The 25,705-nt window shown below is 46.9% G+C and overlaps 1 protein-coding gene across 6 annotated transcripts in view; it reads right to left on the bottom strand.

Annotated features, from left to right (window-relative positions):
- LOC134518755 (myosin-M heavy chain-like) overlaps positions 1-25,666 on the bottom strand; it is a 48,918-nt gene extending 23,252 nt beyond the window's left edge. For 2 of the 6 annotated variants that reach the window (XM_063341920.1, XM_063341919.1), the window contains exon 1: positions 25,537-25,666. The gene's annotated coding sequence lies outside the window, so the exon portion shown is untranslated. Of the gene's footprint in view, positions 1-505; positions 653-25,532 lie in introns of all 6 variants that reach the window. The other 4 variants (XM_063341918.1, XM_063341924.1, XM_063341921.1 and 1 more) reach the window with 3 other exon arrangements.
- Positions 25,667-25,705: the final 39 nt, after the last annotated feature.

The following is a 25,705-nucleotide window of genomic DNA, read 5'->3' as shown; positions in this document are numbered from 1 at the left end:
CCTCCCTTTCAGATGCTGATGCTTTTCAGCTGATTAGACTGTGAGCCAGACCATGAGCTGGGTGTAAATCAGTATAGCTTGTCAATGCTAATTTACACCTGCTGAGAATTTCCCTTCCTTCACCATTTAGCAGAATTATATGACATGTCTTTTATCTCTCCTTGCAGTTTAGCCTGCCATTCCCCTTTCCTGGCCTCTAAGCCTCCCGCTTTGCTCTGAACTCCCTGTAGGTTTGCAGGATAAGTTGCTTATTTGCAATGTAAAGTGTCTCTCAGTGCCACAGCGCCACGCAAACAAACCCAAGAGAGGCACATCCATCCTTACTTGCGCAGCAAATCCAGCCCCATCTTTTCCTGCCAGCAGTTCCCTACAGCACACACTGCACATAACTTACTGAGAGAAGAAATATGTCCCTTATTGACACTATGCAATGCAGGACCTCTCTGGGGAGATGCAGGGGAGAGAGAATGAGAGGACCGATCCCATGGAGATCCTGAGCTCTCACCTTTCTCCTTAAAGCTAAAGGCGATAGCTCACCACCCAGCTCAGGGCCATGTAGTCTCTGACCGTCAACAGGCAGGATCCCATTAATTCTTGTTGCTATGGTGATATTGATGGATAGTCCCTGAGGTTAGTGGTAATCCAGAGAAAGCTAACAAAAAAAAAAAAAAAAAAAAAAGTGGGTCAAAAAAATCCCCCAGGAACATGTGGGTTTGCCTACAAATGGGCAGTTGTGTGACATCCTAGATGAATTCAGTGGCACTTCACACCTCCCGACTCATCCTCCCTCTTACAAGAACAACGTGGTGTTCCTCAGAGCCAGTGCAAACACTCCTGCTCGCAGCAGGGCTCTGGCGCATAGGTGCACTGCTGCAAGCGGATTTCATTACCAGGCGTTATTTTTGCAGCTTCACCCTTGCAATTCATTGCACATACAGAATAAAAATCTTGGCTCCAGTGAAATCACTTGGACTTGCGCCAGCGGGCACAGAGCCAGGATTTTCCCCAGCTCTCAGGATGCCTTATCACAAGTGACAATTTCATTCAGCTGCCACGATAGCCACTGGGAACCCCCTGCCTCTCCAGAGCTGTCTCAAGCGTGGAAAAGCTGCTGTTGCACAGTTTTTTGCTGTATTTTCCTGAGGCTCAGCACTGTGCACTCTCCAAAGGTGGTGGTGTGGGCTTCCTACTCTGTAATATGCAGTTTAGAGTAATCTTTTACCCTTCATCCTAGCTGAGTCAAAACCACCGACTGGCAAGGACAGGCTGCGCTCCAATTGCAGTTGGGCCCTCTCACCTTGCACCAGTGTTCTAGGGATTTGGGGCACAGGAATCGTCCTCCTAAAATACCAGTTCTCTCTTTGGCCTTGCTTTCTCTGGAAAAAACATTCCTAGTTCACGTTGGTGACATATTAATGAAGAACTGATAAAGTCCCAGTGGAACTCCCTCTTCCTCTGCACATGCTATTTATCTAAGCCCACCAAAGGATGTACAAACTGCAAGATGCTTTGTTTTGGGGGGAATTTTAGTACAATTAGTAAATTTCAGAGTATGCTTTTTGTCCTAGCAATGACTCTTATCTTTTCTGCTGTGTTTTATGTCTAGGAGTTGCCCTATATGCATACAAACTTACTAGGGAACTTTTTAGTCCGAACAGTGGTACTGCTCCAGGCACGTACTACTCTATCACCTGATGGGCACTCTTACTCCAGAAAGTTGTTATTGGTTTTGATCTGTTATTACAGAACAAGGATATCCACAGGGGAGAAGTATCTAGAGCAGTATCATTACACGGACAGTTTTGCCAGTAAATGCCCTGGCGTAGATCATATCCAACTGATGTGTCAGCTTTTCCATCCACTTGTGTGTTTAGATCCTTTGCCTCCATGTGAACTCAGGAACTGGAGACAAAATTACCCTGCCCGGCTCTTTTGCATCTTTTGATAAACGTAGTTTTAACGGACTATAGCGTCTCAAAGCACTTTACATCAGGAACTGATCCCAAGAGCAAAATTCACTTAGTTTCCCCTACATTACATGTAGCTGTTCATCAAATTTATTGGGCAAGGTTCCTAAGCACATGGAGGCTGGACCAGCACTGGCAGAGGCTCTCTCTTCTTTAGCAACCCTTTTGATCAGACTGTCGGCATTATTTATTTGCTTGTGTTTCATATTCTTGAATGCTCCAGTAAGTTATTTTCCCCAGTTGGCTATCTCAGAGGCAAAGGCTGCTCTTTCAAGTTGGATTTGCACCTCTTCCCCTCCTCTCCATCTCAATTAGCTATGGAAATTATTTTTAATCTTTTTTTCTAGCCCCTTTTGCCTGCCTGTCTGCATTAGAAGCTTTAGGCACACCGATGGCTGGAGAACACTCCTATTGGTGTCTTCCCTATAGCAAAGGCTGTGGCTTGCAATTAGCATGCCTAATTGCTCTGCTTGACCTGCTGCTGGCCAGGGTGGGGAGCACGTAACCAGCTGCAGTGTCCTGCCTTTCCCCCAGCTAGAAGTGAGAGGATGTGGGGGCTGTGAGTGCTACGGATGGAAGAAAGGAGGTATCACCACAAACTGGTGGGGCCAGACAGGAGCAGGAACTGGTTTACTGCACTGGGAGACAGAGAAGGCTATAGGAACATAATAGCTTCTTGAAACTGGATCTCCGCCTGTGGGGAACTGTTGTTCTACCATGCATGCAGCTATTATTTTTCTACTAACGACTCTGTGACTGCAGAGGCACGGCAGGTGGTGAACTGCCCAGAGCAGCTCAGGCTGAACAGAAGTGGCCAGTTTGGCTGGGCAGGAGCTCTGGGTTCCTCCACTTGGAGACACCAGGGTAAATGCCCTTAGGCACAAATCCCAGCATCATGTCATGCGTGGTTTATTGGCAATGTTTTTAAAGTCACCATTGTAACAAATTCTAAGACTGATTAATACCAATGCATATGGTCTTGGGATGCTCCTAATCACACCTATATATTTTAACTTAACAATATTGCCGAGGGACTCTCTTTTTGGTGCTCCACCAGCTCCTACACTATAGCGAAAGGTGATGGGGGAGATGGCAGGATATGCTCCTTTGTTTAGAGCTGGCTGAAAGAAAATGGTTTTGTTTGCTCAAGTGCACTGGATACTTTGTGCAAGTAAGCTGCATCTTCTTGCAGTGCAAGTTAGCCATTGCTCATGTAAGATGGTGAACAAAAGTAAGAATAAATGCAGCAGTTCTACAGCTCTTTCTAAGCGAGTGAGGGAGAAGGACAGTAAACCAGATCCCTTCCCCCTGTGCTGTGGATCTCAGATATCAGCTAGATCACATAGTCCCCATGACTTTAAGTGTGAAGAAGACCCACCCTGGATCCTGAGTCATGATACCCCATCCCCCTTCCTACGCCACTAACTTGCTGCAGGATCTGAAGCTGTCTGCTGTCAACCAGCTCTGGTCTCTGTATTTCCCTTGCAATCCAAGTTAGGTATAATTACTTTCATGCCATTTTGCAAAACATTCCATGTGTCTCCTGAAGGTTACTACACTCTTGTTAACCTTTATTTTTTTTTGTAATTGAGAAAAAATAAGACACAGATCACAGTAGCTAATAAGAGCCCTCGCATGCACATTTATACCACCAAGGCTGTTCTAAGAGCTGAACCAAGAGCATCATGGCTGAGCTACAAGCAAACAACCAGCTTTCTTCTAATAACTTAACTCCTGCACTGCACTGAAAGTCTGCAGCCTTTGTGGTTGTCTCAGTGTACCCACACCTACCCAACGCTGAACATTCTGGTGCAAGGAGAGACCAAACCACGCTATAGATACAACTTGGCACTATCATTCTAAAGAGAGGAAATACTGTCTATGCAGACACCAGTCACTCATGGGAAACAGATATGAATCCTTTGTAAACACCTTTTTTAAGATGTATTCTGAGAAGATACGGTGGGGATGCTGCATCCAATGTGATGCTAAGAATTTCATGCAACACAGCATCTCAGAAAAGGATTTAACCTCAACTTCATAAATACTGCCCATCAACAATTCTTGCATGTAACTATAACACTTCAGAAAGTTTAATTACCACTTAAGAAATGGAAGACAAAATGAGCTACGTGACCTTTCCCACCCCAGATCCTGTAGGTCAGCATTATTTAAGACAACTGGGAGCCTGAAAAGCTAAACATTAGTGTTGGCAGATGAACAGATGGATGGATCGCTGCCAGCATAATCCATCTTCCCACTCGCCTTCGTACGACTGGGTGACATTCAAAACTAACTACTTCCCTATGCAATGAGAAAAGCACGCAATGCAATGAGCAGGCTTTAAAATGGACTCATCAGCTGGCAGGACCAGTGGCAAAATGCTTTATGGCTGCTATTTAATGTTGCAGGCGAGGCTGTAAACAAGAGACATCAGGCTGTGACGGAAGTGACCACAGTGGATTTGCCGTAAGCCAACCCCTGCGCAAGCTGTAAAAATCTGTCAGGATGCTGTCGTTTTTCCTTTGTGTATAAATGCTCTAAATCTAATTAACCTTTTAATCAGAGCAGATAAAATTACAGTATTATCAAAGGGGATGCTCTACCTACAATTTCACGAGAAATTTCCCTCTCTGCTCAACTTGGATTTTTTTTTTTTTTTGGCTTGAGTTTCTACAAGTAAATCCCCCCAAACACTGAAAAATTTTGTAGATTTCTTGACACGGCCAGTTACTGTGCAGACATCAGCTCGCCTGATGCCGGATGGGACTCGGTCCAGAGCTTTCAGACCCAGCTCAAATACCTGTTGCCTGAGCATGGAGAATGCGCCTGCTCCCCGACCGGGGCAGGCACAACAGGAGCTGTGACGCACTGCACCAGAATGAATCACGGTACCCTCACCAACAGAGAGGGCACTGAAGCTCGCAGACTCCCACATATCCCAGGACTTTCTGGTGCTCAGCGAGGATTCAAAAATAAAATAATTTCCTTCATCTGGTAGCTATAGCACACTGTTCTGTCAGCTACTAGATGACATGACTTTTCTAAACTGACACAAATAACTCCAACGTGTACCCCAAAGGGCAGAGATCTCTGTCTCTGACTGGTCCACAGTATCACCCAGATCAGACTGTATATTGTGGGGTTTTTTTAAAACGGCTGAAGTCTTCAGGATTTTCTACATCTGCTGGCAAACAGTACTGTTGACAAAGTCAGCCAGCACAGCCAAGTGCAGAAATAACTCCAATCAAGATCTGAACCTGGGACTCCAGGTGAAAAGCTTCCTGACTAACCCACTTCAGCATCTGGCTTTACAGAACTTCCTTGTGTAATCTGAACTAAAAAAGCACTCATTCCCATTTACTATTGTCCATATGCTACCTCTAAATATACTTACACATTAGCATTTACGCAACGTTCAGTACAAAATCCATATGGCTCTTTTCAGCAAGCAGCAACAGCAAGAAGGGTGAGTCGCAAGAAGAGTCTGGAGATGGAGCTTGTAAAGATTTCTTTCTAAGCACCATATAACACTCATTGCAGATGGACAGCAATGGAAGAGTTGTTACAACCTGCTCCAGATAGGCCATGTTTTCCTTTTTGTATTAAGCTAACATTTATTTCTTTTATATGAAGTGTCTATTAGCGATCCCTGGGGAACAGTTGAGTAGCAGAGCAGATCCAGGCCTAGACTGAAGAGTGTCAGACAGCATCCAATTACCTTGACCAGCCTCATCTGGGACCTCCACCCTTGCTCCTGCACCCATTGGCCTGGGAGCTGCATTTAAGTCCTTGCCCCGGTCCTTACCTGAGCTAGGCTGTCTGTATACTGATTTTGGCCTGGCCAACTTTACTTCTTGGGTGACATCAGAGCTGCGTTGGGACTATGGCTTTCTCTGGTGTTTGCTGGACTGCTGGCTGAACCAAGATACAGTCACAGGGCTCACTCTGCTCTTCCCATTTGGGTCAGTGGGACTATACCCCTTGTCCAAGGTTGTGTAACCTGCCCTGATGCCTGGCTTGCACCTAACCTTCCTTTCCAGAGATGTCCATCCTTACTTACTCCCTGATAAGGAGCTTTCAGAGCCCTTGAGTTTGTTGAGTATTACTTCCCTAGGTTAAATAGAAGAAAGAAATGTTCACATGGAACAAGGGAGTAGAAAATCAAGAGTTTTCAAATGTCTCATGAAGCAACCACTGCTAGGAGACCTTCCAGGATGTAGGAGCAGAGCATCTCAAGCTTGTCACAAGTGGCCTTCTGACTTCTGAATGGCAAACTACCCAAATGACAGCCCTTGAATGTTAATGATTTGCTTTAACCAATAAAGGGCAAAAATGTGTTTGCTCTCACTGCCTAAAGCACAGAAAAAATTGTGGCAGCTTCTTCTGGATAATGCTTACCTTAACCATCACGACTACAAGACCATTAGACTTTCACATCCACTGAAAGAGAAAAAGGCTACGTGCCTGTACGAGACTGCAGTCAAAGTGGTAAATCAAGGGCCTCATCCTGCTATTACTCCCAATCATATAGATGATGGGTTCTTAACTCCAAAAATTGTTGTATCCCTTGTGGGCATGTGCTGTGTTAGACTGAATCTTGACAGATAACAAGGAATTGATTGTAGAATTAAAAACATACCTAGTTGCTTAGTTACCAATGATCACTACACAGTTGTATTTGCTGTGTGCAAACAGAGCCCAGTGCAAACCAATTATCCATCATTACGACTGTAAAAATGTCAGTTTCAGAGAGCTGAAAACAAATGTGAGCCAGGTAATAAGGGAAATTTGAGTAAAAAAATACAAACAATAATTGGGAGTCTATGGGGTTTTTTTGCTAAATGTTCAAATAGCCACAATCTTGTGGCCGAGGAAAGTAAATATACTGGTTTGGAAAAAAAAACCAGGATTATTCTTTATTGGGAAAGTGAAAGCTAGCATCTGATATGTATAAACACTGTGAAAATAGAAAGTAGTAAATAAAAACAAGCTAAGAATTACACAAACTGGATAAGGAAAAAAAGACACTGGGAGAATTAAAGAGCTTCAGGATTAACGATGGTGTAAAGGAGCTGAAATACGTTGGGTCTCAAAAACAGCATACCATCACTCTAAAAATGAAGTGGAACTACAATCAGTAGTGGTGTTGTGAATGCAGAGTGAGTAGAAAGCTACCTTTGTCAGCTGCTCAGCCATAACTGTCTTGGGAGATCTGCAGCATTAATCCGAGATGATGATTTTTTTTTTTTTTTGGGGGGGAATACCAAAACATGACATGAGAGTGGCCTTAGTCTTAGGTCAGTTTGGAAAATACATTTCATAAGAGCAGCACATTTCTGCTGCTTGGGAACAGAAGCCAGAATAAAGCAGACTACAGAAAGGTGCATGATTTCATAGTGAAGATATTTAACCTCCAGAACAATTTTCTGGGGGCTGTGATGATTAGTGGGAATAGCTAGGGCATGGGAAACAGCCCTATGTCTGTGTGAGGCAGACTAGACTAGAAGAGCCAGCAGGTACAATGGTTGCAGGGAACTGCAAAAGTCCCACTTCTTGAAACACAGATATATGGATATTGCTATTTAATACACTGTGAGGAGCCACACTCTTATTTCTCGCAATTAAGTGCTATTCTTTCGTGTTCCATCCCCAAAGATCAAATCATTAAATCTCTTATAACCATGACCTTCCTTTAGCAAGGTCTGTCTTTCATCTATCAATCAAACTGAGCCTTGGTGCCAGACCTGTGGATGAGCTGCTGTACTTGGATGCCTTACCAGCAGCACATTCATGAGAGTATGCACCATGCAGATGCTGGCAGGTTAGATACTCACGGGCTAACCCGTGCACTGAATTTATCACCATGGCCGTAAACAACTCCTGCTCAGCATTGCTGGTGTCCAGCCTCTCTTCTCTTCAGCATTTCATCTTTCCTCTCCCAAAATATATGATAAAAAAGCAGCTACAGAGATTTCTGCCTTCCTTGCATGTGCTGTAAGTTGCAGCTATGTTATATCTGATCTTATCCTCATGACAATTTAAGCTGTCTGAAGACAGGAATAGTCCGGGCTGGATGCAGCCGCAGTAGAAATGGGTTTGGGCTGAATGCTCTGCTTCTCTCCAGTAAAAACTGCATGTCCTGTGTACAGGAAGGATAAGGGCCATAAGCGCTAAACCCTCTACAAGACCCGGGCTGGAGAAATCCCCTGGCCCGAGTAACCTGCAGTTTACAGAGGAGAAAAAGGAGGAAATAGGTCAATCTGACTTCTTTATGCAACAAAGCACAATATGGTAAAAATAAATTCTATAGGGGACATACAGCATCTTTTTGCCTTTGACTCCATTATGAGATTGATTCTTATTTGGCCAGGAGAGCGGAAGCAAAGAACAGACTGAGCAATTTTAAGGTTGATAGCAAATGAACAGACAAGCGTGTTCCTGCCTGCTCAACGAGAGGTATGCAAAGTGCTAACAGCGCTTCAGTGTCAGAAATTATTTTCTGTTGTTGAGTTTGAGCAGAAAAGGGAAAGATAGGTTGCAGGAGTCACCAGATCAACTTTGCGTTTGCTGTGGCAATTATTGTGCTGTGAAGTTTTTCAACAGCCTGGACAGGATGTATGCAGTGTACTGAGAGATCCTGCTTGCACACGCATTAAGCATGGCGATGCGTGCACGTGTTACATATAAGATTGATCCACATAGATGCTTACTAAATGGGATTGGCTCATAAACACCACAATCTGCCTGCTCTGGAGAAATATTAGAGACCTAGGAACAATTTTGTGAGTCTGCACGAAAGATGGAAAGTGCCTCTCTCGGCTGCTGTGTGTCCAGGCCATCTGTCTGAAGGGTTGCACTCTGCCCTGGAAGTCAGCATGCAGCAGCTGAGTCCATTTCTGCACATCTTCCCCGTGTAGAGACAGGGCTTTGCCACCTCCTGAGAGATGGGGGAGTTCCGTTGCCACTTCTGCCCACTGTAGATCTACTCCAAATTAGCACTGTCTGCTACTAATCTCTTGTTAACGATAAAAGCCCTCAGGTTTGTAAACCTAGACCAAATGAAAAAGGCCCCAGGAACTAATGGGCTTACCTCATCACATCCCAGCTGGCAGCACTGCCGAGAACATGGTGGAAAACTTGATTTATTAAAATTAATGAAGGAACTGGCTAGTTTTGAATAATTCATTACATATCAGCTGCTGCTGAGGTAATAGGAGCTCAGCAAGTTCCTCTTTAGCACCACACAGTGCCTAAAATCTTTAAATAAAATGAAGTCAAAGATTGGCTAGTTAAAGATTGAAGGGCTTTCTCCATGTGAAGTGGGAGGCCCTGATTCCTGTCGCTGAGGTCATCCAGCTGCCATCTGTGAAAATGATGAGGTCTCTCAAATGGAAGCCAGGCCGGCTAACATCACTGATTTATGCCAGGGCACAAAGCATTCTGCCTCAGCCATCAACTTCTGCAGAATATAATGGCTCCATTTTTCATGATTCTTACTGAAATCAAGTTTCAATTTTGATATTTACCATAAGGTAGGGATATCTGAGGGTGCTGGCTTCCTCTTCTGATCATTATGTATGAAAATAAATCAGCCGGACACGCAAAGAAGTAGGACTACCATCTGAGTATGCAGATCTTAAGGTGCAATCTGTGCTGCTGCTCAGGGCTTTCGCCAGCGCCAGCAGAATCAAATTACCAATGGCCTGGGCAGTGTCAGGGCTGGATTTTGGAAGCATGTCAGATGCCCTGGAACAGAATCCTGCTAACTTAATCTGGTGCCACTTGATGAAACAAGATCTCTTTTTCAACTCTGCTGAAGTCAATGGTAAAACCTTTGATAAATGTGTAAAAGCAGCAGCAAAATCAGGCACTGTAATTAGATGGCTGATACTCCTCTTCCTGCATGTCCTCCTGCAGAGGTCAGAGGAATTGTAGTTAATAAAGAAAGAGTAAGAACATAAATGCAATGAACACCCTCCTGCCTCCCAGCTGCTGGTACGGGGTCTCCTAATGCAATCACGAAACTCTCCACTAGCCACAGTGAAAGACCCTCTCTGAAGTCCATTGCTTTCTCTCTTTCCAAATGGTGACGATGGGAAATGGCCCACAGGCCAGCACTGTGTCCCATGGTGGTACTGTTCTCAGCTCCAGCTCTGGCGTGCATTGCTTTCCTTTGTCCCGCCCGGGCACCTAGGAGTTTGTGATGCCATGATGGTACAGCAGCTCTGGATCGTATTAAGACTGTTGGACAAGACAGCCTTTGACTCAAGATCCTGATGAATAGGGAGAGATATTGATGCCTTGTTGATTGCTCAAGCCAGATTTTATTTCCAGATGCTATTCTTGCTTCAGCCAGAGGAGATGATTTTGGCCAGGCCTCAGTGTCTGAAATATTTTGGTAGAAGTACTCTGATGTAGACAACTGGCATCATAAGACATTTGACCTAGCCCCAGAAGACTGCCAGTTTCCTCTCCTCTCCAAAAATACTGCTTCATCAATCATTTGTGAGAGTATTTTAAAAATTAAAGCCAACTCCCCTTGCCATGAAACGGATGCAGCACTTTCTTCTCTTTCTATCTGTTAATAGCCTCTCTGCAGAAGGTCACAGAACATTGATTTACGCTCCTGAGTTTTTTGTGGACCTGGGTTAAGATCATTTGGAGAAGCCACAAGCTGACATTTGTGACTTCTCACCCTGAAGTGTGTGAATAAAACAAATATTGTAACTTTCATAGCTGCACAGAGTGGGAAATGCTGTGAAAAGGTTGTAACCTGGTAACATGTGAGACCTGACTACTGGTTCCTGATCTCCTGGGGTCCTCCCAGACAAGACACTCCAGTTCCTGTGTTTCAGCTCTGGTATCTGTAAAAGGAGATAATAAAACTGCCTTCCAGCATCTGCAAGAACTAGACCCTTCCTCTCCTTGCAGTCTTTGAGCACCAAGGAAAGTCGGGTAAGGTTTCCTAAAACTGAAGTGTAATTATTTGGAACTAACTGAACTCTAGGACCTGTGTATAAGCGTAACAGCTCCAAGCCACTGTCTGAGCACAAGCTGACATGGCTCTAGCTACCTTCAAGGACATGGGTGCCTTCCCCTCTCAAGCTGTAAGGAAATGCAGGTATGTGGGCAAGGACAGGACTGAGAAATCAAAGGACCAGTCTTTGAAGCATACCTGCCTCTCTTTACACACCACCAGGGCAACTGTGTGTGTGGTTGTGTCTTTACAGCCACTTTTGGCCTTTCTGACCATTGTTTTCTTCTCCTTTTCCTTCTTTCTCCCTCTTTTTTTTTTTTTTTCTTTAAACAGTCATCTGTTGTCTTCTGGAAAGGGCACCTGACTAGCGATGATGTACAATTGCTCTGGGAGCTGGTTTAGGAGGTACGGTGCCCCTGTGACTTGCCAGACAACAGCAGTTGCTATGTGGCTTCCTTTGCTTTGTCCCTTCAGGAGACCACTTGCTATTTACAGCATTTTCTCTAAGCAAGGCATCATCCCTGAGATATGATTACGCGAAAGTGCTTCAGGGAATTTCATCTGGGAGGTGAGAGTAAAGGATTTCATCATTAACAAAAACCAAACCAAACACACACACACAAAAGCCAAATAAAAAAAAAAACCCACCACACCACAAAAAAAAAAAAAAAGGCACAAAACCCCAAAGAAATCCTGGAGGAGATGCTGTTTGCTTCCAAGTGATTCTGTGAGGTAGGAACTGTAAAAGAAGTAGGGAAGCAAGAGCTTTACCGGTTCAATACAATGCAATTTTTTTCAGCAAGCTATTAAAAGTCCAGTTCAATGCAAACCATTTTGGGGAAGGGTGGAGGCTGAAGGCTGTTCAAACATTCACCTGGTTTCCACTTTCCCAGCCTAAACAGTGAATAAAAGTCAGAGAAGGGTACAAAGCAGCCTTGTTCTTATTCCAGGCAGAAAGGAAGACAAACTTGGTGCACATCAAGAGTAGAAAAATTTAGATGCTTCTGTTAAGTTTGTTGAGTTTTTTTAACCTAAAAGATATAAAATGGATGTTATTGAGCTAGGACTTTGGTGTGGCTGGGATCACAAAACAGTCTCTATGTTGCTTGAAGAAACAAACTTGTTCCCCTGGGGTCTGACAGTGAGGGAACAGAAGGGCCCTTCTGCTTCTCCCAGTTCTGCCCTCAGCGGTGCTGTGCTGAAGGCACACTTGCTGTCACTGACAGGTGAGCCCAGCTAAGTGTTAAACTTGGCTTAGTCTAAGCAGGGAAAAAAAAAAAGAAAAAAGTTAAATGCTTTTTTATTTTCTCTAAGGATATGGTGGAACTAAGCCAAGAGTGTGTATTTGTACTGCTTCGCCTAAGGCAGCATAAGCACCTTCTCTGGTGAATCACTACGTCCCCAAAGGTTTTGCAGCTCCTAAATGAATGCAAAGTATCCTGGAAAAATGCTGCTGGGTGCAAGGACACTGTGACATTGCTGGACTAATGCATGATGGATGTCTGTGGCTGAGGGTCTGCGGATTCTGCCCCAAGCTCCCTAGGACGATGACATTTGGGATCTAATCCCCAGTATCTGACTTTTCACTGCGTCCAAATTTACCTCCGTTTTTCTGCCTAGTGCTATTTTCTAATCTTTCGAAAAGCATTTTGCCAATCTGTTGCTCAATATCTCTCAAGAAGCTGGTGACAGCAGTTCCTCACTGTTCAGGGGGCAGCATGAGTGGGGTGTTGGCAGGTAGATGCACAGGAAAACTTTGGAGGTGAAACAAGACAGAGATAGACAGAAGATTGCTGCCACCACGATCCTATGGACAAGTCACACAGAGCAAGGTTTGGAAACAAAGTTTCTGCAAGATGGAGATAATGGGGCAGGGGCAAACCCACTCAGATAAATGTGAGGCTTCCTTGCAGCTACAGCAGCCATATTAACATGCACTAGATGAAGACCAGGCTCAACTGTTTTGATGTTAATTGCCTGGCTGCTTTAATTGGATATAGGCTTCTAAGTCCTAAAGTCAGTGTGTGACAAGACAAACTGGTATTTACCTCTTATCTACTTTATCTTGGCTTGCCCAGTGCTGCATGGTCAGTATACGTGTTCCTGAGCCTTAGAATTGTCCACAGAGCTGATGGATGTTTTTGCAGGAGGGACAAGTAACATTTTACATCTGAAGTGACTGTTCAGACTCTGAGTTAAGGCAAAGCTACTCTGGCCTGAGTTTAGTTTCTGCTCCAGGGAACGCCTCCAAGGCGCCAATAACCATCATCAGCAAACAGGTAATAATCACTGAGCTGTAGGGCTGCTCATCAGCAGTGCAATGACTGCACTTGGATACCCGATGGCCTCTGACGATGTGACGCTCGTGTCACTCATGCAATGGAGTCAGTGTCCCTTTGGACTTGCTGAGGGACACGCTGGTCTCGTGCTGTAATGATACACAGAGCTAGGGGATCGGTTATCACAAAGCACTGTGAGGGTGGTGAGGCACAAGACCAGGCTGGTTGGGGCTTTGAGCAACCTGGTCTAGTGGGAGGTGTCCCTGCCCATGGCAGGGGGGTTGGAACTAGATGATCTTTAAGGTCCCTTCTAACCTGAACCATTCTATGATTCTATGGCTGAGGACAAGGTAGCTTTCTAAGATGAGTCCTGGCACGCTGGGCTTCCTGCTGCAGTCCGTGCCAAGGGGCTGGCACAGAGAAGGATGCAGAGCTGCTGAGTCTGACTCCTGCGTTTCTCCTCCCTTTCTCTTTTGGCTCTCTGCTATCCAAGGTCATGTAGGATAGTAACACCATGGGGGAGAGAAAATATCTCCACTGCTTCTGAGCACTGCACTGCCCCATGAGATAATTTGATTAGGTGGAGCACCAGGTTTGCAGCCAGGCCCAGCAAGCCACCAGCAGGCAGGAGCAGCAGGCTGTGTGGTGCAGAGCCAGCAGTGGTTCCAGCCTAGGGCTGGCTGTGTACTTGCACCAATATAGTGACACACCCAGCCTGGCTCCACTGGGGTGTCTTTGAGCCTGTGGAACGAATTCTGGCTAATGGCGCTGCAGGTTATCTTGCAGTCACTGCTGTTACAACCAGCAAGACATTGTCTCAGCCTCTTTATCTCCACCTCTGGTTGGGCTTTGTATTGAGAGAACTCAGGGTCTGTCCCCATTAGAGCTTCAATGACGTAATTACAGAGGAAGAAAGACATGAATTACTCTGCATTAAGGACTGCAGGGCGTTTCTCTCAAAAAAGCTGGGGAGGATCCCTCAGTACAGTGCAGTCTTATACCATAAGTTTTCCTATCAGGTTTCCTCACTGAGAGGGAGGTCTTGAGGCTAAGAGTCTCCCTGCTGCTCCACAACCCCATGAACAACTGGGCAATGCAGTCTACCATATGCCCATCAGCCAAGCCTGGCACATGGGGACATGGGCAAGAGGCTGGCCACTGCCTTGCCAAGGGCCTTCCCAGGCAAGGGTGTTCCTGGAGGAGTGCTGCTGGAAGACACCTCTGACTACAGCTCTCCTCCCTCCTTGCAAGATGATTCCCCTCAGTGTGGGTCACCCCTGTGCTTGGCGCAGAAGCAGGTTCATCTCCATTAAATGATCATATCCTGTCCTCACACTTAGTACATTGAACAGAAAGAAAGCTCGGAGACCTCGACTATTGCATATGAAGAGGCACTAACATAGGCCCGAGTTTATCCTCAGTTACATGGATGTAAATAACCTAATCAGATGCAAGCAAAGGTACCCAATTTTGGCTACTGCTGGAGCGAGGAGGACACTGCATGTGGTACAGAGCTACCAAGGGAAGCTACAGTGAAATCAGCCACCTCTTGGAGCCATCTACCACATCACGAGGCACGATAAATCAATAATACGTATCGAGCTGGGAAAGTTAATCTGCATCCGGAGCATCATAACAAATTAAAAGGAAATAAAATCACTACAATTCCACTGGCTCTCATTACTATCGCAGCAGAGAGTAATTAAAATCCATGGGCCAAATTCAATGCTGGGAGAACTCTCCTGAAGCCAGAGGCACTATACAAGGGCATTGCTTTTTCCAGATGCTGTGTATTTCAAACAGCAGCAGAAATGGCAACATAGACAGAGAGCACGGGGCAGGGTATGAAGGGAATATATTTAGGAGGCAGGCATTCTGCTCTTCCTTACCTGAAGTCACGCTGCCCACCTGCTGCTTTGATGCTTGATAGGGCTGAATCTCAAAAGCTCCAGGCATTTGAGATTACATGGTCTTCCCAAGCCAATACACAACTGCCATTCATCAGCCGCAGCTAACACCCCTGTCCTGCATCTTCCCTGCTCCGCTGCCTTACCCTGCTCCCTCTGAGCTCCTCTCTCCTCAGCACAGACACCACTGCTACACCCTCTCTTCCTTGCCACAGAAACTCCTCTCCCTACCACAGAGCACCCTCTGCTATCCTGTCACCTGATGAGGCTTCTCAACCCATTTTTCTGTGTTTTGTTATAAACTCCTCATCCTTTGTCCCTCCCACAACCCTGAAGAAGAAGGTGAAGGAGGACTATCACCTGCCCCCAAAGCCATAGCCACTCGCACTCCCGTTACAGCTTTGGTCAAGCCCTGCATGAATTATGAACTAGAGCTGTGCTATGAAGCAGGGATTCAACTTGAAGCAGCATCCGCTGCCCACACCTCTGTACCCTGCCCCTCGGTGTGTCCCCACTGCCCCATGTGGCTCTGTCTGAGCTCAGTCCAGCAGCTGATTCCCTTTGAGTGCAAGCAGAACGTGTGATGCACAGAAAGAACATCCCTCGTTACCGCACACAGCATTGTGTCCAACTAATCAGCATTGCAGCACGAGGTGAGAGCACATCCACCGCACAGGTGCCCAGAGAGGCAGCTGATGGTGACACTGGCTGCTGACAGCCAGCAAGACTGGGGATGTGAATGCCTAAGTTTGGTTCACAGGGCTCAGGGGCTGGAAACAGCCATTAAAGGAGAGGGGCACTGGACAGAAGAAATCAGTTTGGGGAAATCCTGTAGCCCATGTCTAGCAAAAGTTTACATCTCAGCATTCTTGTCCAACCGTCAAGTTTATGAACCTCTTACCTCCTGTTACCACACCCTGTGCACGGCTTCCACCTAAGGAAGCTATGCTGGCATCAGCAGGATTATGCAGCTGCTAAATACTGTGTGTGGCAAACTCCAGTCTGCACACATATGTTAACGCTGAGGACTTTTACACATGGACACATTTACTATGCAACAATTATGATAATCTACAGAGATAATCCAAAATGGATTGTTAACACTATTTTACAAAATGATGTAGTGTGGTCCTGCAGGTGGAACCATGGACTGGGAGTTGTATTTCCAGACATATCGTGATCTTGTCCATTGCCTGGAAAGGTGGACATCTCACTTGACTTAGCTTTGCCTCAGTATGCGTTTCAAAGGTTTAGTCACTCTGCTAACACATATCCACCTCTCCAACCACATTCAGATCCACCAATGAACAGCACAAAACCCTCATTCTTAAAAGTGCTCAGCACCTATATTCATAGCCATATTCTCACAGAACGTGCCACATTATTTCACCAAAAATAAGTACTCGCATCTTTCAAATCAATTCAGCAGGGACTGCAGAGACCCTCTGGCATTCTGCCCCTTAAGTACATGCCTATCTAGAGGCCAGCTTTCCCATTTCTCTAATTTCCATCTGAAAATAGCAGACCACTTCTCCTGGTCCAGAAAGCCAGGAATTTTCTGTGAGGACACCTTTATAGCTTGCTCACTGAAAGTGCGCAGTACGAGCTTCTGCTGTGTCATGCAAGCAGGTGCATTCACCTTGGCTACTATGGGAGGGAAAGGCTGGGTCTTGTTCTGGGAGGAAAGCAGAAGGCATGACCAGGTAAGGGCAAGTGTTTCTTACACAGATCCTAAGAAGGGAAAGTATGTCTAAATTTTTCTCTTTATGGAGGGCTAGGAACATTATTTTTAATGATGTACTACTTAGCATATATATATCATCTGCCGTTCCTATTACAACAACTTTGAGTTGATTTGTATAACATTTAGATATTCTCAAATGGATTATTCTTTATAGTAGTGTTAGCTTGAGGCATAACTGGAGTTTGACTCAATATGACTTTACTCAAAAAGGACTCTGTTTTGACAGTCTTTACACAAGGTGAGATACAGGTAAAAGCATGGCTCCTAATGCAATGAGGAAATAAAGCTGCTGACTCTCATCCCTCTGCACAGGGCAGAGGGAACAGGGAGCTTCTTCCCATGGAGGTCAAAAGTCAGCCTGTAAAAAAAATACAAGCTATGCACTTATGCCTACTGCACTGTTGTAAGCGTGGAGGGGATGGCTGATGTGACTGGGGGCTATGCTAGTGCCTGCAGTTGCTTCATAGAATCATAGGGTTGTAAGGGACCTCTGGAGATCATCTAGTCCAAACCCCCTGCCAGAGCAGGGTCACCTAGAGCAGGTTGCACAGGAACGCGTCCAGGTGGGTTTTGAATATCTCCAGAGACAGAGACTCCACCACCTCTCTGGGCAGCCTGTTCCAGTGCTCTGCCACCCTCAAAGTAAAGAAGTTCCTCCTCACGTTTAGGTGGAACTTCCTATGCTCAAGTTTGTGCCCATTACCTCTTGTCCTGTCGCCAGGCACCACTGAAAAGAGCCTGGCCCCATCCTCCTGACATGCACCCTTTAAGTATTTATAAGTGTTGATAAGATCCCCCCTCAGCCGTCCTTTTTCCAGACTGAAGAGACCCAAATCCCTCAGTCTTTCTTCATAAGAGAGGTGTTCGAGTCCCCTCATCATCTCGGTAGCTCTCTGCTGCACCCTCTCCAGCAGTTCCCTGTCCTTCTTGAACCGGGGAGCCCAGAACTGGACACAGTACTCCAGGTGCGGCCTCACCAAGGCAGAGCAGAGGGGGAGGATGACCTCACTCGACCTGCTGGCCACACTCTTCTTGATGCACCCCAGGATGCCATTGGCCTTTTTGGCCACAAGGGCACATTGCTGACTCATGGTCATCCTGTTGTCCACCAGGTCTCTTTCAGATGAGCTGCTCTCCAGCAGGTCAGCCCCCAACTTGTACTGATGCATGGGGTTATCCCTCCCCAGGTGCAGCACCCTACACTTGCCCTTATTGAATTTCATAAGGTTCCTCTTTGCCCAGATCTCCAACCTGTCCAGGTCTCTCCGTATGGCAGCACAGCCTTCCGGTGTGTCAGCCACTCCCCACAGCTTTGTGTCATCAGCAAACTTGCTGAGGGTGCACTCTATCCCCTCATCCAGGTCATTGATGAATGTATTGAAGAGGACTGGACCCAGTACTGACCCCTGGGGAACACCACTCATCACTGACCTCCAACTAGACTCTGTGCCCCTAATCACTACCCTCTGAGCTCTGTCTTTCAATCAGTTATCTATCCACCTTACTGTCCGTTCATCAAGCCCACTCTTCCTAAGCTTCCCTATGAGGATGCTGTGGGAGACTGTCGAACGCCTTGCTTATGTCAAGGTAGACCACATCAACCACCCTCCCCTCATCTATCCATCCAGTCATGCCATCATAGAAGGCTATCAGATTAGTCAGACATGATTTCCCCTTGGTGAATCCACGTTGAGTACTTCTGATAGCTTTCTTTTCCTCCACATGCCTTGAGATGATGCCCAGAACGAGCTGTTCCATCATCTTTCCAGGGATGGAAGTGAGGCTGACCGGCCTGTAGTTCCCCAGCTCCTCCTTCTTGCCTTTTTTGAAGACTGGAGTGACATTGGCTTTCCTCCAGTCCTCAGGCACCTTGCCTGTTCTCCAGGACCTTTCAAAGATGATGGAGAGCGGCCCAGCAATGACTTCTGCCAGCTCCCTCGGCACTCTCGGGTGCATGCCATCGGGGCCATGGACTTGTGAATATCTAATTGATCTAATTGATCCCTCACTCGATCCTCCTCAACCCAAGGGAAGTCGTCTTCTTTCCCCGTTACTTCCCCCAATGCCTGGGACTCCTGAGGGCTGGGCTGAGCAGTAAAGACTGAAGCAAAGAAGGCATTTAGTAACTCTGCCTTCTCCGCATCCTCCGTCACCATGGCTCCTGTTTCATTCAACAGTGGGCCCACAACTTCTCTGGTCTTCCTTTTGCTTCCAATATACTTGTAGAAGCCCTTCCTGTTGAGCTTGACATCCCTAGCCAGGTTTAATTCCAAGGCAGCCTTGGCTTTCCTTGTTTCATCCCTGCACGCTCTGGCAGCATTCTTGTAATCCTCCCAAGGGGTCAGTCCCTTCTTCCACTTACTGTAAACTTCCTTCTTCCACTTGAGCTTTTTCAGAAGCTCCCTGCTCAACCATGCAGGTCTCCTGCATCCCTTAGCTGATTTCTTTCAGGGATGCACCGATCCTGAGCTTGGAGGAAGTGGTCTTTGAATACCAGCCAGTATTCTGGACTAGGCTAGCTCCGTTTTATGTATTTACTTCGTGCTACTCCTATAATGAAGAAAAGCTTGAGTGTGCTGAGAGCCAGAATAAAAAGTGTTGCAGAGTTATTGCTCTACTGTTTGCATGTGACTAGAAGTAACACAGTGCTGTGTAGGCGAGCAATGACTGTGTCCCTTGGGGACACGACTATATGGCAACCAGGTAGGAGAGAACCTGAAATAAAGGCCAGAGAATCCTCCCTGAAAGACGCAATTGTCTGTGTACTGGCAGACTTGGTTCTCAGAGTCAGAAATGGGATGCCCATACTTGCTGGAATGTGTCCTGAGACTCAAGTGGCAGATCAAACAAGCAAGCTATGCACCTTAATGTTAAAAAGCGGATCAGCCCAGGGGCTGCTTATCAGTAAGGAAGGCTTTTATGGCCTACTCCTTCCTCTTTCAAAAACAGATTTTCTTTTTCTTTCTTTTTTTCTCTCCTGTGACTGGCTGATGTTTGTTCTCAATGACACTGAGCTTTCAGAGAAGCTGAACTAACGCCTTGTGAGGTCTCGCCACTGCAGGTATGGCTTCTGCAAGCATAAAACACCAATTTCCAAAACTATGTCTAGCCCTTAAACTAGGAAGAGGACTGCCACATTGGGACTCACAGACAGGTTATCTTGTGTAGTGGAAACCTGAACCCTGATTGTCCACAGAGAACAGAGCTGTTGCAACAGCTGTGGTAAAAAAAGGGGCACATCAGTGCAAAACAGTTAAGTACCGCAAACCAGGACTCCTGAGGGAGTGCTCTCAGATCTTACAGTAATTGAGAGGCCTCAGTTCCGTTCATGCCTGAGGTTTTTCCAGGTTAAACTACCACAGCGTGGATTAGCAGTGAAACTGTATTGATCCTTTATGAGAAGCAGTTACCTCCCTGGCTTTTGAAAGGCACTTTCTTGAAAGGGGTCTTTCAAGAGGGACCTCCTCTTGAAAGGGGTTGCTTCTGTCTACTCCTAGAAGCAGGCTGGAAGGATAAGTCACGCCACCATGAGTGACAGGAGTACTTCAGCACTGAGCTGATCAATATCCCCAGGCACCAATGTCCTGTTAATCCAGAGGGCTTGGCTTCCATCCAGTACCAGCCATGGCTGGTGCTAATTCTCCTCCAGTCAAACTTTGAACCACTCCTTTGCCTCTAGACCTCTCTGAAGGATGGGTTTATTGAGCGAGGTGTATGAGATGCAAAGATCCTCAAGATGAGCAAGGACTTGATTAGAGGGAATGGTAGGCGAGTTGTCCTTGAGACAAGGTATGAAGCCCGCAGATGAATCTCTCACAGCAGCTCTGACTGGCTGTGACAGTGGAACTAACGCGTATCACTTCTGTGCTAGGTCTGAATGGAGCTGTCTCTCCTTGGTGTCTAAGGGTCTTTAATTCCCTTCTTCCTGGGGGAAGAACCTTGCATGAAAAGTTCAGCTGTGTGTACTCCGAATCTTGTAAATCACTCGCTTGTGGTCAAAGCCACTGTCATCTTTCAGTCAGTAACTGGCTTCCTAAACATGCCTGCAGAAACAGTCAGATTGCTGTGTTGCAAACAAATGAGTTTTGACAGGACACTGTGAGCACTGCTCCCAGACGCCAGGGAAGCCACAAGCTGGGCTGCACAGTGTCTGACTGGAGCAGCTCTAGCACTGCATCCACAGCTAGTGCAGCGTCTGGCTGCTTCTGCAGGCACTCACAAAGAACCAAGCCTGTAAACTCCCACTAGCATCTGCTGAAGCTTCGTATCCCAAAGGAAAAATGGATTTTTGCTTACATGTATCTTTAAGCATTTTAGCAGCAGAGAAGGCAAGGGCGTAGACACTCTCTAAAACACAAAGCCATGTTTTACACAAAGCTAAAAACACAAAGCCATGTTTTTTCTTTATAAGAAAAAATTTACTGTTGCTCCTTGACTTCCTGTCTAGGACAGGAGACAGAGAAGGATTTCAAAAGCTTTAGTTCCTTTAGTTCCTTCCTGGAAAGAAGTCTTTAGGACAGGTACCGTTTAATTTCCAATCAGGTTATTTCTAGAAAGTGAGGGGACTGTCTCAAACCCAGGTTCCAAAAGGTCTGCAGAGAGTCCCGAGTTGTTACATAGCAAAATGAATATCAGCAGACAGTGGAGAATTTTTTTTTCTTTTTCCCCTTGTGCTTCACCTTGAAGCAGCTGTTAGCAAAGCCAGAAAACTCCTCTGCCCCTCAGTGTATTTAATACAGCCTTGGCAAAGGGACTGCAGTCTGTCATCTCATGAATATGGGAATTGCCTAATTCTCCAGCTACTCTTATTACCTCAGCCTGAGGGTCCCAGCTTTCCATAACTAATTCCTGAAATCACAGACTTTCCAACGTCCTTGCTGTCCTTGAGCAGCAAATCACTGCTCCTCATATAACTGATGCTGGTGTCTGCTGCGGTGACGCAGATTTTCCCAGGGCCCTCCCTGAGCAGGGATGGCACTGTGTACAAGGCGACTGACCCCAGCACTCCTGTGCAGTTCTCAGAGCTACTCACCTTTTGTTGCTGTAACTTACAGCAGGGTGTTTTGAAAATAACAAATGCTGCATGGCACTCTGCAGTGGCTGGGGGCTGGCTGAGCAGCTCTGAAGCCTGAGCAGTGGGCTGGAAGGCTGGCAGCAGTAATGCAATTCATCCCTGGCAGCAGAGGAGAACCCCCTCACTGTTCCTACAAGCTGCAGAGCTCCCTGCTTCTTCCTCTGTCCTACCTCGTCTGCGACTTCTACGAAGTCTAGGCGTTTGCTCCCACCTCTCGCTTCATTTTCCCCTCATTGTCACATATGTTCTCAGTCTACCTTCCCTCCCTGTGCCCATGCACCTGCTTTCTGCACCTTCATTATTTTTCCTAGTATCACTGATCCTGCCAGCCCTGTCCATCCTCCCAAGACTCTGAGCTAAAGCTGTTCCTGTGCTGGAAGGTAATAACGGTTGCCAGGAACCAGCTGCTAGGGCTGCTACAAACTGCAAAGCAGCTGGAAGCTGAGGCTGAGCTAATTATGAAGCAGGGACTGCGAAACTCATGGTGATTCTGGCCAGAGGTGCCTAGTTTATTCCCAGAGACAAACGGGCACACCCTTTGAATGTCAGCAGGTAAGTCACCATGCTGTGGACAGCTTTACAATTCTGGCTATGGAGTGCTTCATGTGATGCCTCCTCATCTCGCCAACACCCATGACTGCTGCTGCCAGGCTGCTCTGGACAAGGAGAACATGCTCATGGACTGCAGTGGCAGCTGAGGAAATCTTAATGCTGGTTTCAAGGGCTAGGATGCCTGCAGAGCACAGGCAGGTAAGAGCTTTTCTCAGAGGCCAAGAAGTAGCTACAGTAGGCTACTGAGTCGGGATCATGGCAAGGTGGAAAAAAACCCGTAAGTTCTTCCTGTTTCTTTTGTGATAGAGGATTTTTTGCCCTAGAATTTGCCAAAAAGGAAACTGCATCAATGGTAAATAAAAACTGGATTATGTTTTCTAGTGTTTCATTTCTTCTTCGTGGTTCAAAACTGGCCCATACAGAAGCCACGGAGGAATCACCTTGGAAGTCCATGGTTTTGTAATCAGAACCTCCCTTTCAATGAGTCATATTATAGGTCTGTAAATACAATAATTCCATCAATACTATGGAACAGTCATGCTGCATCTGTATGAACATAAACGAGTGCTAATGTGCCATAGAGCTAATCTGATATGACAGTAATTGGCTGATGCCCAGCCATGGAGGCCCTGGAGCTACGCTTGCTCTGTCTTCTCTGAAAGAACTGTCCTCTGAAACACTGGAAAGGAAACAAACTGTGATACCACATCTTGCCTACCAGCAATGAACAATGCTTCCTGCAACTGCAGCACCGAGATGGTTGGGGGCGGGGGCAAAATGTATTTAAAGTGAAACTGGATCTCCTACAAACTTAAATATTAAGAAATCAGCATTTCTAGAACACCTTGTAAGATTAGATGAGACTCTGCAAGCACCCAATGGGTATTAAACCCAGAAAAGCATTCAGTCTGCTCCTTTCCCTTCCCTCTGCGACTACTGGGAGCTGTACATCATCACCTAGTCTGCATCAGGCTTTTCTTACACAGATGAAGCTTAAGAAGCTTAAAACTTTGTAAATGCTTTGGGGCTACCATTGTTATCTTGTGGAGGGCTCCACAGGCAGGGCAGCAAGACTTAAATCTGAGACTGCAGCTGGAGTTCTCTGGTTAAAGGCCTTAAAGGAGATCAACATAAGCAATGCCTAACGATGGGAATCAGATCTCAAACACAGCCCACCTCCTGTCTGGGCCACGAAAGCAAGTGGATAGACTCAAAAACAGGTTAGGATCAGGAGTCTTCTGGGTTACAGTCACAGTAGGAACCACTTGTTTTGCTTTTGGAAATATGCCCTTCAAAGAGAGTCTTTTGCAAGGGAGGCCGTCAAAGAAGTCATAACGGGTATCTACACTTTCTGTACTTGGCTTGTCAGCTCTGTGCATTCTTTGCTATCTGGCTGTACAACGTCTTGACTAATGCACCCTCATCCATAATGGGTTCTACCTTGGGTAGAACCTTCTTGGGTTCTACCCTAGTACAAACCAAAGAACAACCACAGGCTTGTTTTAATCAGAAATCATTCTTCTCAGCAGTATGGCACTAAAGGCACATAATTTTCGGCAATATGCAAGAGCAGTATCTCAAAATCCCAAAGCATACATGGCCTGTCAGTGTCCAAAACAGCTCCTGGAGCAACCAGTGAAATTAAGAGAGAATTTTGCTAGAGAAGGTGGGGAAGAGCACCCTAAACAGAGGGTTTAGGATATGAAAGATGATGGCTTAGGTTCTGAATTTGACTTCAATCTTTCTAGGTCTCCGATCTGCTCCTCCATCTGTAAAATGGGATCAGTGAAACCTCTCTGACTTGCAGCAGGGCTCCCAGTCTTAATTGATGTCTGTGAAGCGTTCTGAGAGCCATGAATGAAAAAAACCATTACCAAGCCCTCAGGCCTTACTATAATACCAACAAACAATGCAGAGTTGTTTATAATGCTTTTCAGTTCCACAATGACTAGGAAATGAGGGAAGGCAAAACTGTAGATGCACCCAGAGCTGCTTTGCTGCAGTGTAAATAAAAATGGTAGGAGCAGGTTTTATAGATTTCCCCCCAGGGAATTCTGTCGTAGCTGCTATTTTCAACAATGCAGTAAAACTTCTACCTCTATGGATTCAAACAGATGCCCTTGCTAATACCTCAGGTATCAAAACCTATTATGAATTTGGGAAAAGGCATCCCGGAGTTGAAAACCTTATGAATCACATGGAAACGAATTAAGAAATGACTCACTGGCACCCCGCAGATTTAAAGAGCTGCTCAGCCACCCCTTACAACAATTAAACTCAGGCTAATACCGTACCAGCACACAATATTCCACCTTGCCTAGGACAAAAGCCCCTAGGCATCGAAAAGGCTCTAACCTCCCAATTCGCAAAGTTGCCTCTGCGGCTGCTGTTTTAGGACCCGAGGAGAAAAAGCCGGGGGCGGATGGGGAGCCCTAGGCGGGGAGGGCAGCTGCCTGCAGCCCCGGGCAAGCGACTTGCCCAGGGCAGAGCCTTTCAGCCCGCTCTCCTGCGCCAACGGGAGCCATGGCAAAGCGCTGCGAGCGAGGGGCGAGCGAGGGGCGAGCAAATGCAGGGGGTGGGCGGCATGCGGGTCCCCCAGCAACGAGCAGGTGGCAGCCGGGAAAGGTATTGGGAAGGCTTCGGGAAGCGCGTGTCCCCCATCCCGCTCCCCGGGCTGGGCGCGGAGCTAGCGGTTGTACCCGAAGGGCCCCGGGACGGAGACCCAAATAAATACATAAAAAGCTGCGCCCGGTTCCCCTCCGTGTGCCGTCCGGGAGAGGGGCAGGAGCCAGGCAGAGGCAGGGAGGCCACCGCCAGCCCCGCAGCCCTCCCCGGCGCGCAGCCATTTGCCTTTGTTGCAGACCCGCCGCCCGCAAGGTGCGGCACCGACGCCGGGGCCGGAGCCGGAGCCCGCGCCGCGGGTCGCTCTCCCCTGAGGAGAACGGCCCCCTCAGCACGGCGGAGGGCAGCCGTCCTGCGGCAGCGGCTGCCGAGAGGGGACCTGTCCGCGCCCCCCCGCCCGCACCTACCTACCTGCTGAGCCCGTCCGGGACGCGTCGCCTCCCGCCTTTGTTGTGCATGCCCCGGCAGCGCCGAGCCGCCGGCCCGCCGCCGCCGCCCGTCCGCCCCCTCTGCGCCCGCCGCGCCGCAGCCAGGCCCCGGCTTAGCCCGTCGCCACGGCAACGGCGGGCGCGCGGCGGCG

This window comes from Chroicocephalus ridibundus, chromosome 7, assembly GCF_963924245.1.
Source record: "Chroicocephalus ridibundus chromosome 7, bChrRid1.1, whole genome shotgun sequence".
NCBI lineage: Eukaryota > Metazoa > Chordata > Aves > Charadriiformes > Laridae > Chroicocephalus > Chroicocephalus ridibundus.
Note: the sequence above shows the minus strand (reverse complement) of the source record. Positions and strands in the feature narration are given on the sequence as shown.